This window comes from Scyliorhinus torazame, chromosome 26 (genome assembly GCF_047496885.1).
Source record: "Scyliorhinus torazame isolate Kashiwa2021f chromosome 26, sScyTor2.1, whole genome shotgun sequence".
Taxonomy (NCBI): Eukaryota; Metazoa; Chordata; class Chondrichthyes; order Carcharhiniformes; family Scyliorhinidae; genus Scyliorhinus; species Scyliorhinus torazame.
The window spans coordinates 30,449,910-30,461,759 of NC_092732.1; the positions used below are offsets into that span (position 1 = coordinate 30,449,910).

Here is an 11,850-nt window from a genome sequence, read left to right on the forward strand (position 1 = left end):
TCTCTCTCACCCCCTCCTCTCTCTCTCACCCCCTCCTCTCTCTCTCACCCCCTCCTCTCTCTCTCCCCCCCTCTTCTCTCTCTCCTCTCTCTCTCACGCCTCTCTCTCCCCTCTTTCTCTCCACCCCCCCCCCCGTACCCCCGTACCCACCCACCGCCCCCCCCAACCCGTCCCCCCCAGAAGGAGACACAATTCAGAACGCGGAGTGTTTTGAAAGCGGTTTAATTCTTTTGCTGCTGTCTGGGAAAACAAGAGCGTCTCTCCTGAGTTTAGAGCACATTCTGTTTGGGTTGTGGCTCAGGCCTCAAAATCTCTGTTTCCTGGAGTTACTGATGGAGCATCCGGGGGCTGGATCGAGCGTGAGAAAAAGAGAGAGTGTGTGTGAGAGAGTGGGTGTGAGAGAGTGTGTGAGAGAGAGAGAGTGTGTGAGAGAGAGTGTGTGAGAGAGTGGGTGTGAGAGAGTGTGTGAGAGAGAGAGAGTGTGTGAGAGAGAGAGTGTGTGAGAGAGAGAGAGTGTGTGTGAGAGAGAGTGTGTGAGAGAGCGAGTGTGTGAGAGAGTGTGTGAGAGAGAGAGTGAGAGAGAGTGTGTGTGAGAGAGAGTGTGTGAGAGAGTGTGTGAGAGAGAGTGTGTGAGAGAGAGAGTGTGTGTGAGAGAGAGTGTGTGAGAGAGAGAGTGTGTGAGAGAGAGTGTGTGAGAGAGAAGGTGTGTGTGAGAGAGAGTGTGTGAGAGAGAGTGTGTGAGAGAGAAGGTGTGTGTGAGAGAGAGAGTGTGTGAGAGTGTGTGAGAGAGAGAGTGTGTGAGAGAGAGAGTGTGTGTGAGAGAGAGAGTGTGTGAGAGTGTGTGAGAGAGAGAGTGTGTGAGAGAGTGTGTGAGAGAGAGTGTGTGTGTGAGAGAGTGTGAGAGAGAGTGTGTGAGAGAGAGTGTGTGAGAGAGAGAGTGTGAGAGAGAGTGTGTGAGAGAGAGTGTGTGTGTGAGAGAGAGTGTGTGAGAGAGAGTGTGTGAGAGTGTGTGAGAGAGGGTGTGTGAGAGAGTGTGTCTGAGAGAGTGTGTCTGAGAGAGAGAGTGTGTGAAAAGTGTGAGAGAGAGAGAGAATGTGTCTGAGTCCGTTAAGAGGCAGCAGGAATATTATGTGTCGGGTGTGGAGTTTCCCCAGCTCTGTCTCTCCGTACGTGCATGTCGGTCTGTGTGTGTGCGTGCACACGTGTGTGTGTGTGTGTGTGGCTGCGTGTCTGTCAACGAGTGCTCGTGTCTATCAGCACATGTGTCTTCATTCATTGACATTGATGTCTGTGGCTGGGGTTGGTGGGGGAAGAGGGGGGGGGATGAGGCGGAGGGGGAGGGGGAGGTGTGTTAAGCTCTGCGTTGTCAAGGAGACCAGCATCGGACGTCCACGCCTTTCTCCCGGTCTCGGTCCGGTTTCTGCCTCTACAAGTCCTCCGCCCGGCACAGCCCGAGCAAGGCATGCTGGTAATCGCCCTTAGTGTCGGCCTGGGGGGGGGGTGAGAACAGAGAAAATCATCAGCTTCCGGGGGGTCCCGAGCTTCCGTCTTCAGCCATGACTAACGGAGAGTGAAAAAGAATCAACTATTAGACACGATAAATAGGGTGAGAGAGGACTTGAGTGGACGAACTAGCATCCGGGAAGGATAGTGGGTATAAAAGGCATTGAACTGTCCAATCAGCCATGATGGTATAGAATGACGGAGCAGGTCTGACGGGACGAATGGCCTCCTCCTGTTCCTACGAGACAGGGTGATTAACCAAGGATAGTCGGCATGGTTTTGTCAGGGAAGGCCGTGTCTTACTAACCTAATGGAATTTCTTTGAGGAAGTAACAAGGAGGGTCGATGAGGGTGGTGCGGTGGATGTGGTCCACATAGATTTCAGTCAGGCATTTGACAAGATCCCACATGGCTGACCGGTCAGAAACGCAAAATCCCGCGGCCATAGAAGACAGAGGGTAGCAGTGGAAGGGCGTTTTTCCGAATGGAGGTCTGTAACTAGTGATGTTCCGCAGGGATCAGTTCTGGGGCCTCTGCTCTTTGTAATATATAGAAATGACTTGGAAGATAACATAGCGGGTCTGATTAACAAGTTTGCGGATGACACTAAGATTGCAAGAGTTACGGATAGTGCTGAAGATTGTCAGAGAATACAGCAGTATATAGATAGGCTGCAAAACTGGGCGGAGAAGTGGCAGATGGAGTTTAACCCGGTAAAATGCTAGGTGATGCATTTTGGTAGATCCAATTCAGGTGGGAGCTCTAAAATAAATGGCAAAACCATCAGGAGCAGAGAGACACAGAGAGATCTGTTGCGTGCAAGTCCACAGATCCTTAAAAGTGGCAGCACAGGTGGGAATGATGGGAAAGAAAGCATGCTGGCCTTCATAGGACGGGGTATCGAGTATAAAAGCTCGCAAATTATGTTACCGTTATATAGAACGTTGGTGAGGCCACATTTGGAATACTGTGTGCAATTCTGGTCACCGCACTACCAGAAGGACGTGGAGGCTTTGAAGAGAGTGCTGAAAAAGTTGACCAGGATGTTGCCTGGTACGGAGGGTATTAGCTATGAGGAGAGATTGAATAAACTGGGTTTGTTCTCCCTAGTGAGACGGGGGCTGAGGGGCGGCCTGATAGAAGTTTGTCGAATTATGAGGGGTATAGATAGGGTGAACAGTTGGAGGCTTTTTCCCCAGGGCGGAAATGACAATTACAAGGGGGGACAAGTTCGAGGGGAGGGGGGGGGAAGGGTTCAGTGGAGATGTACGGGGGACGTTTTTTTACACAGGGGGCGGTGGTGGCCTGGAATTCACTGCCAAGTGAGGTAGTTGAGGCAGATACGTTAGCGACCTTTAAGACTTATCTGGCTAGGCATATGAACAGACTGGGTACAGAAAGATACAGGCGTTTGGCCTAGATAGGGCACGTGGCCGGCGCAGGCTTGGAGGGCCGAAGGGCCTGTTCGTGTGCTGTATTGTTCTTTGTTCTTGGATACCAGGGGGAGGGGGGGGGAAATGTAGCGAGTTGGGTTCAAAATTGGCTCAGTGACAGGAAACGACGGTCGACGGATGCTTTTGCGAAAGGAAAGTAGTTTTCAATCGTTGTCCACAGAGCTCGGTGTTGGGGCCCTTGCTGTTTGTGGTAGATGTTGATGATTTAGACTGAAACGTGAGCGGCACGGGTGGGAACTTTGCCGATGACACAGAACTTGGCCGTGGAGTTGATTGCGGAGAGGACATCTGTCGACTCCAGGAAGATATCGACGGTTTGGGTTGGGTGGGCAGAGAAGTGGCGGATGCAGTTCCATCCGGAGAACGCGAGGTGACGCATTTGAAGGGGGCAGACGAAGCAGGGGAATGGTCGATAAATGTAGGAAACGGGAGGGGGAGAGGACATTAGAGGCTCAGGAGAGAATGTCCACAGGCACGCGAAGGTGGGAGGAGAGGGTGGATAAGGTGGTAGAACAAGGCAGATGGAACATTGCCATTGTCGGACGAGGAATTGAACACAAAAGCAGGGAGGTTATGCTGGAGCTGCGTAAAATGCTGGTTAGGCCACACCTAGAGAACTGTGTGCCGTTCCCGTCGCCACTCGAGAGGAAGGACATCATTGCTCAGGGAGCGAGTGCAAGAGGAAACTTACAAGAATGTTGCCATGGCTGGAAAATTGCAGCAATGAGGATTCAATTGCATTCAATTCGATCGCGAGCAATTACTTTGAAGGTCAGCAATGATCGCCCATCCCTAATCGCCCCTCGACAAGGTGGGGGGGGGGGGGCGAGCCGCCATTTTGAACCCGCTGCAGTCCCGTGTGGTGTAGGTACACCCACCGTGCTGTTAGGGAGGGAGTCCCGGGATTCTGTCCCGGCGACAGGGAAGGGACGGCCGATGTATTCCCGAGTCGGGATGGCGAGCGGCTCGGAGGGGGGAACGTGCAGGTTGGGGGGGTGCTCCCCACGTGTCTGCTGCCCCCCCCCCCCTCGTCCTTCTAGACGGTGGAGGTGGCGGGTTTGGAAGGTGCTGTCGAAGGCGAGTGGCCCGCGGTGCGTCTTGTAGACGGTGCACACGGCTGTCGCTGTGCGTCGGGGGGGGGGGGGGGGGGGGGGGGGGGGGGGGGAGTGAATGTCGGCGGTTAGCGCGTCGATCGAGCGGGGCTGCTTTGTCCTGGATGGTGTTGAGCTTCTCGAGTGTCGTTGGGAGCCGCGCTCGTCCAGGCGAGTGGAGAGTCTCCCATCGCACTCCTGACTTGTGTCCTTGTCGATGGGGGACAGGCTTTGGGGGGGGGGGGTCAGGAGGTGAGGTTACTCTCCGCAGGATTCCCAGCCTCTGACCGGCTACTAATTACACAAAACCTTCCCCCACTGGGACATGGGTCAATGTAACCCAGGACAGGACTCATTCAGAAGCCAACTTGGGATATCAGCGTCGATTCCACGTCTCCGAATCTCGGGGCACTGTTGGAGGAGACGATAAGGAGCTCAGGAGCGTTCCGTACCTGGATAGTGGAGTACAGGGACTTCCCGTATTTCTTCTTGAACTCGGCACGGATACTCAGAAGGTCAACCTCACAGCGAGACACCAGCAAGCGAGTAAGGACATTGTCCCGGGTCCCGAAACTCTGTTTACAAACAAATAGCGGAACAGCACGGGGTTAGATACAGAGTAAAGCTCCCTCTACACTGTCCCCATCAAACACTCCCAGGACAGGTACAGCACGGGGTTAGATACAGAGTAAAGCTCCCTCTACACTGTCCCCATCAAACACTCCCAGGACAGGTACAGCACGGGGTTAGATACAGAGTAAAGCTCCCTCTACACTGTCCCCATCAAACACTCCCAGGATAGGTACAGCACGGGGTTAGATACAGAGTAAAGCTCCCTCTACAACTGTCCCCATCAAACACTCCCAGGATAGGTACAGCACGGAGTTAGATACAGAGTAAAGCTCCGTCTACACTGTCCCCATCAAACACTCCCAGGACAGGTACAGCACGGGGTTAGATACAGAGTAAAGCTCCCTCAACACAGTCCCCATCAAAAACTCCCAGGATAGGTACATCACGGGGTTAGATACAGAGTGAAGCTCCCTCAACACAGTCCCCATCAAACACTCCAGGATAGGTACAGCACGGGGTTAGATACAGAGTAAAGCTCCCTCTACACTGTCCCCATCAAACACTCCCAGGACAGGTACAGCACGGGGTTAGATACAGAGTAAAGCTCCCTCTACACTGTCCCCATCAAAACACTCCCAGGACAGGTACAGAACGGGGTTAGGTACAGAGTAAAGCTCCCTCTACACTGTCCCCGTCAAACACTCCCGGGACAGGCACAGCACGGTGTTAGATACAGAGTAAAGCTCCCTCTACACTGTCCCCATCAAATACTCCCAGGACAGGTACAGCACGGGGTTAGGTACAGAGTAAAGCTGCCTCTACAACCGTCCCCATCAAACACTCCCAGGACAGGTACAGCAGGGGGTTAGATACAGAGTAAAGCTCCCTCTACACTGTCCCCATCAAACACTCCCGGGACAGGTACAGCACGGGGTTAGATACAGAGTAAAGCTCCCTCTACACTGTCCCCATCAAACACTCCCAGGACAGGTACAGCACGGGGTTAGATACAGAGTAAAGCTCCCTCTACACTGTCCCCATCTAACACTCCCAGGACAGGTACAGCACGGGGTTAGATACAGAGTAAATCTCCCTCTACACTGTCCCCATCAAACACTCCCAGGACAGGTACAGCACGGGGTTAGATACAGAGTAAAGCTCCCTCTGCACTGTCCCCATCAAACACTCCCAGGACAGGTACAGCACGGGGTTAGATACAGAGTAAAGCTCCCTCTACACTGTCCCCATCAAACACTCCCAGGACAGGTACAGCACGGGGTTAGATACAGAGTAAAGCTCCCTCTACACTGTCCCCATCAAACACTCCCAGGACAGGTACAGCACGGGTTAGATACAGAGTAACGCTCCCTCTACACTGTCCCCATCAAACACTCCCAGGACAGGTACAGCACGGGGTTAGATACAGAGTAAAGCTCCCTCTACACTGTCCCCATCAAACACTCCCAGGACAGTACAGCACGGGGTTAGATACAGAGTAAAGCTCCCTCTACACTGTCCCCATCAAACACTCCCAGGACAGGGACAGCACGGGGTTAGATACAGAGTAAAGCTCCCTCTACACTGTCCCCATCAAACACTCCCAGGACAGGGACAGCACGGGTTAGATACAGAGTAAAGCTCCCTCTACACTGTCCCCATCAAACACTCCCAGGACAGGGACAGCACGGGGTTAGATACAGAGTAAAGCTCCCTCTACACTGTCCCCATCAAACACTCCAGGACAGGTACAGCACGGGGTTAGATACAGAGTAACGCTCCCTCTGCACTGTCCCATGAAAGGAGATTAAAATTGTCGTCTTAGTTCCAGCTTTTCTCGGCGATGATGAACTGAAATGTCACGATCACCCCGATTTGAAAGCCCGGGGTTAATGTCCTGCCGCAGATCTCACCTTCATAGATGCCTGGAGTCTCTCGGCGAAGTATTCAGGTGTGTTCTGAATGCTCTGCACTGGATACAGATACTGAGTTAGTCAGAATGTGCTCCCCTTCCTCAACCCCATCTCACTATCAATTTTACCCTCTCCTCTCTGGCTCCTGCTTTCACCTTAGCTCTACTTCCTACTCCCTCTCTGCCCTCCCTCCCTCACCACCTGTCCCTCACGCACTCTCTCTCTCCCTCCCTCACCCTCTCTCCCTCCCTCACCCTCTCTCCCTCCCTCACCCTCTCTCCCTCACCCTCTCACTCTCCCTCACCCTCTCTCCCTCCTCACCCTCACCCTCTCTCCCTCCCTCACCCTCTCTCCCTCCCTCACCCTCTCTCCCTCCCTCCCTCACCCTCACCCTCCCTCACCCTCTCTCCCTCCCTCACCCTCTCTCCCTCCCTCACCCTCTCTCCCTCCCTCACCCTCCCTCACCCTCTCTCCCTCCCTCACCACCTGCCCCTCACGCACTCTCTCTCTCCCTCCCTCACCCTCTCTCCCTCCCTCACCCTCTCTCCCTCCCTCACCCTCTCCCTCCCTCCCCTCTCTCCCCTCCCTCACCCTCTCTCCTCCCTCACCCTCCCTCACCCTCTCTCCCTCCCTCACCACCTGTCCCTCACGCACTCTCTCTCTCCCTCCCTCACCCTCTCTCCCTCCCTCACCCTCTCTCCCTCCCTCACCCTCTCTCCCTCACCCTCTCACTCTCCCTCACCCTCACCCTCTCTCCCTCCCTCACCCTCACCCTCTCTCCCTCCCTCACCCTCTCTCCCTCCCTCACCTCTCTCTCTCCCTCCCTCACACCCTCACCCTCCCTCACCCTCTCTCCCTCCCTCACCCTCTCTCCCTCCCTCACCCTCTCTCCTCCCTCACCCTCTCTCCTCCCTCCCACCCTCTCTCCCTCCCTCACCCTCTCTCCCTCCCTCACCTCTCTCCCTCCCTCACCCTCTCTCCCTCCCTCACCCTCTCTCCCTCCCTCACCTCTCTCCCTCACCCTCTCACTCTCCCTCACCATCACCCTCTCTCCCTCCCTCACCCTCTCTCCCTCCCTCACCCTCTCTCTCTCCCTCCCTCACCCTCTCACCCTCCCTCACCCTCTCTCCCTCCCTCACCCTCTCTCCCTCCCTCACCCTCTCTCCCTCCCTCACCCTCTCTCCCTCCCTCACCCTCTCTCCCTCCCTCACCCTCTCTCCCTCCCTCACCCTCTCTCCCTCCCTCACCCTCTCTCCCTCCCTCACCCTCTCTCCCTCCCTCACCCTCCCTCTCCCTCCCTCACCCTCTCTCCCTCCCTCACCCTCTCCCCCTCCCTCACCCTCTCTCCCTCCCTCACCCTCTCTCCCTCCCTCACCCTCTCTCCCTCCCTCACCCTCTCTCCCTCCCTCACCCTCTCTCCCTCCCTCCTCACCCTCTCTCCCTCCCTCACCCTCTCTCCCTCCCTCACCCTCTCTCCCTCCCTCACCCTCTCTCCCCTCCCTCACCCTCTCTCCCTCCCTCACCCTCTCTCCCTCCCTCACCCTCTCCCTCCCTCCCTCCCTCACCCTCTCCCTCCCTCACCCTCTCTCCCTCCCTCACCCTCTCTCCCTCCCTCACCCTCTCTCCCTCCCTCACCCTCTCTCCTTCCCTCACCCTCTCTCCCTCCCTCCATCATCTTCTCTCCCTCCCTCACCCTCCTTCCCTCACCCTCTCTCCCCCTCCCCTCTCCCTCTCCCCCTCCCGCTCCCCCTCTCTCTCCCTCCCGCTCCCCCTCTCTCTCCCTCCCGCTCCCCCTCTCTCTCCCTCCCGCTCCCCCTCTCTCTCCCCGCCCGCTCCCCCCCTCTCTCTCTCTCTTCCTCCCCCTCTCTCTGTCTCTCCTTCCCCCTATCTCTCCCTCCCTCCCTCCCCCTCTCCCTCCCCCTCTCTCTCCCTCCCTCACCCTCTCTCTCTCCCTCCCTCACCCTCTCTCTCCCTCCCCCCTCACCCTCTCCCCTCACCCTCTCTCTCCCTCCCCTCTCACCCTCTCTATCCCCCCTCCCTCACCTTCTCTACCCCCGCCTCCCTCACCTTCTCTACCTCCCCCACCTTTTCTCCATCCCTCAGATTCCTCCCTCACCTCTCACCCCTCTCTCTCTCTGCCTCTCTCCTCCTTTCTCTCCCTCCCTCACCCTCTCCCCCTCCCTGGTGAGAGGGGGCGAGAGGTAGAGAGAGAGAGAAAGAGGGAGAGAGCAGGAGAGAGAGAGGGAGGGGGAAAGAGAGGGAGAGAGACGGGGGTTGGGGAAAGCGAGGGGGAAGAGGAGGGGGGAAAAGGGAGAGAGAGAGAGGGGGGAGGGAGAGAGAGATAGAGGGGGAGGGAGAGAGAGAGAGAGAGAGAGAGGTTGAGAGGTTTGAGGGAGGGGATTCCAGAGACCCACCCCCCAGGTAGCTGAAGGCACGGCCGCCAATGGCGGAGCGATGGGAATCGGGGGGGATGCTCGATAGGCCGGGATTGGAGGAGAGCAGAGATCCCGGAGGGTTGTAGGGAGCTGGAGGAGGTTACAGAGACAGGAGGGGGTGTAGGGCTGGAGGAGGTTACAGAGATAGGGAGGGGTGTAGGGGCTGGAGGAGGTTACAGAGATAGGGAGGGTGGTGTAGGGGCTGGAGGAGGTTACAGAGATAGGGAGGGGGTGTAGGGGCTGGAGGAGGTTACAGAGATAGGGAGGGGGGTGTAGGGCTGGAGGAGGTTACAGAGATAGGGAGGGGGTGTAGGGGCTGGAGGAGGTTACAGAGATAGGGAGGGGGTGTCGGGGCTGGAGGAGGTTACAGAGATAGGGAGGGGGTGTAGGGGCTGGAGGAGGTTACAGAGACAGGGAGGGGGTGTAGGGGCTGGAGGAGGTTACAGAGATAGGGAGGGGGTGTCGGGGCTGGAGGAGGTTACAGAGATAGGGAGGGGGTGTAGGGGCTGCAGGAGGTTACAGAGATAGGGAGGGGGTGTAGGGGCTGGAGGAGGTTACAGAGATAGGGAGGGGTGTAGGGGCTGGAGGAGGTTACAGAGATAGGGAGGGGGGTGTAGGGGCTGGAGGAGGTTGCAGAGATAGGGAGGGGGTGTAGGGGCTGGAGGAGGTTTCAGAGATAGGGAGGGGGTATCGGGGCTCGAGGAGGTTACAGAGATATGGAGGGGGGGTGTAGGGGCTGGAGGAGGTTACAGAAATAGGGAGGGGGTGTAGGGGCTGGAGGAGGTTACCGAGATAGGGAGGGGGTGTAGGGGCTGGAGGAGGTTACAGAGATAGGGAGGGGGTGTAGGGGCTGGAGGAGGTTACGGAGGAGGGAGGGGGGTGTCGGGGCTGGAGGAGGTTACGGAGGGAGGGAGGGGGTGTCGGGGCTGGAGGAGGTTACGGAGGGAGGGAGGGGGTGTCGGGGCTGGAGGAGGTTACGGAGGGAGGGAAGGGGGTGTAGGGGCTGGAGGAGGTTACAGAGATAGGGAGGGGGTGTCGGGGCTGGAGGGGGTTACAGAGATAGGGAGGGGGTGTAGGGACTGGAGGAGGTTACAGAGATAGGGAGGGGGGTGTAGGGGCTGGAGGAGGTTACAGAGATAGGGAGGGGGTGTAGGGACTGGAGGAGGTTACAGAGATAGGGAGGGGGGTGTAGGGGCTGGAGGAGGTTACGGAGGGAGGGAAGGGGTGTAGGGGCTGGAGGAAGTTACCGAGATAGGGAGGGGGTGTAGGGGCTGGAGGAGGTTACAGAGATAGGGAGGGGGTGTAGGGGCTGGAGGAGGTTACAGAGATAGGGAGGGGGTGTAGGGGCTGGAGGAGGTTACAGAGATAGGGAGGGGGTGTCGGGGCTGGAGGAGGTTACAGAGATAGGGAGGGGGTGTAGGGGCTGGAGGAGGTTACAGAGATAGGGAGGGGTGTAGGGGCTGGAGGAGGTTACGGAGGGAGGGAAGGGGTGTAGGGGCTGGAGGAGGTTACAGAGATAGGGAGGGGGTGTAGGGGCTGGAGGAGGTTACAGGGATAGGGAGGGTGGGGATAGGTGGAGGAGGGAGAATATTGGAAACTTACCCAGCGCGAGGAAGCCTTTCGCATCATCTCCTTTCATCTGCTTCTTGATGGTGTCAGTAATGTCGGATGAGGAGTAGATTTTGTAGAGTTTGAAAACTGCAACGGAGAGAGGGAGTCACACGGAGCGGGGATCATCTTCTCAACGGCACACGCGAGCATCACGCTAACTAACCGCCTTCCCACAGCAGACAGGTTGTGACATTTAAAGCCGCACCCCCCACGACAATGCGGCACTCCCTCAGCACTGACCCTCTGACAGTGCAGCGCTCCCTCAGTACTGACCCTCCCACAGTGCGGCGCTCCCTCAGTACTGACCCTCCCACAGTGCGGCGCTCCCTCAGCACTGACCCTCTGACAGTGCGGCACTCCCTCAGTACTGACCCTCCGACAGTGCGGCGCTCCCTCAGCACTGACCCTCCCACAGTGTGGCGCTCCCTCAGTATTGACCCTCTGACAATGCGGCACTCCTCAGTACTGACCCTACCACAGTGCGGCGCTCCCTCAGTACTGACCCTCCCACAGTGCGGCACTCCCTCAGTACTGACCCTCCCACAGTGCGGCGCTCCCTCAGTACTGACCCTCCCACAGTGCGGTGCTCCCTCACTACTGACCCTCCCACAGTGCGGCGCTCCCTCAGTACTGACCCTCCCACAGTGCGGCGCTCCCTCAGTACTGACTCTCCGACAATGCGGCGCTCCCTCAGCACTGACCCTCCCACAGTGCGGCACTCCCTCAGTACTGACCCTCCCACAGTGCGGCGCTCCCTCAGTACTGACCCTCCCCACAGTGCGGCGCTCCCTCAGTACTGACCCTCCCACAGTGCGGCACTCCCTCAGTACTGACCCTCCGACAGTGCGGTGCTCCCTCAGTATTGACCCTCTGACAGTGCGGCACTCCCTCAGTACTGACCCTCCCACAGTGCGGCACTCCCTCAGCACTGATCCTCGCTGTCTTCAGGGATGTCCCGGAGGACTGGAGAATAGCCAATGTTGTTCCTCTGTTTAAGAAGGGTAGCAAGGATAATCCCGGGAACTACAGGCCGGTGAGCCTTACTTCAGTGGTAGGGAAATTACTGGAGAGAATTCTTCGAGACAGGATCTACTCCCATTTGGAAGCAAATGGACGTATTAGTGAGAGGCAGCACGGTTTTGTGAAGGGGGAGGTCGTGTCTCACTAACTTGATAGAGTTTTTCGAGGAGGTCACTAAGATGATTGATGCAGGTAGGGCAGTGGATGTTGTCTACATGGACTTCAGTAAGGCCTTTGACAAGGTCCCTCATGG

At 57.2% G+C, this 11,850-nt stretch overlaps 1 pseudogene; it reads right to left on the reverse strand.

Annotated features, from left to right (window-relative positions):
- Positions 1-206: 206 nt before the first annotated feature.
- The window catches only part of LOC140402865 (annexin A2-like), a 45,591-nt pseudogene continuing 33,947 nt past the window's right edge, over positions 207-11,850 (reverse strand).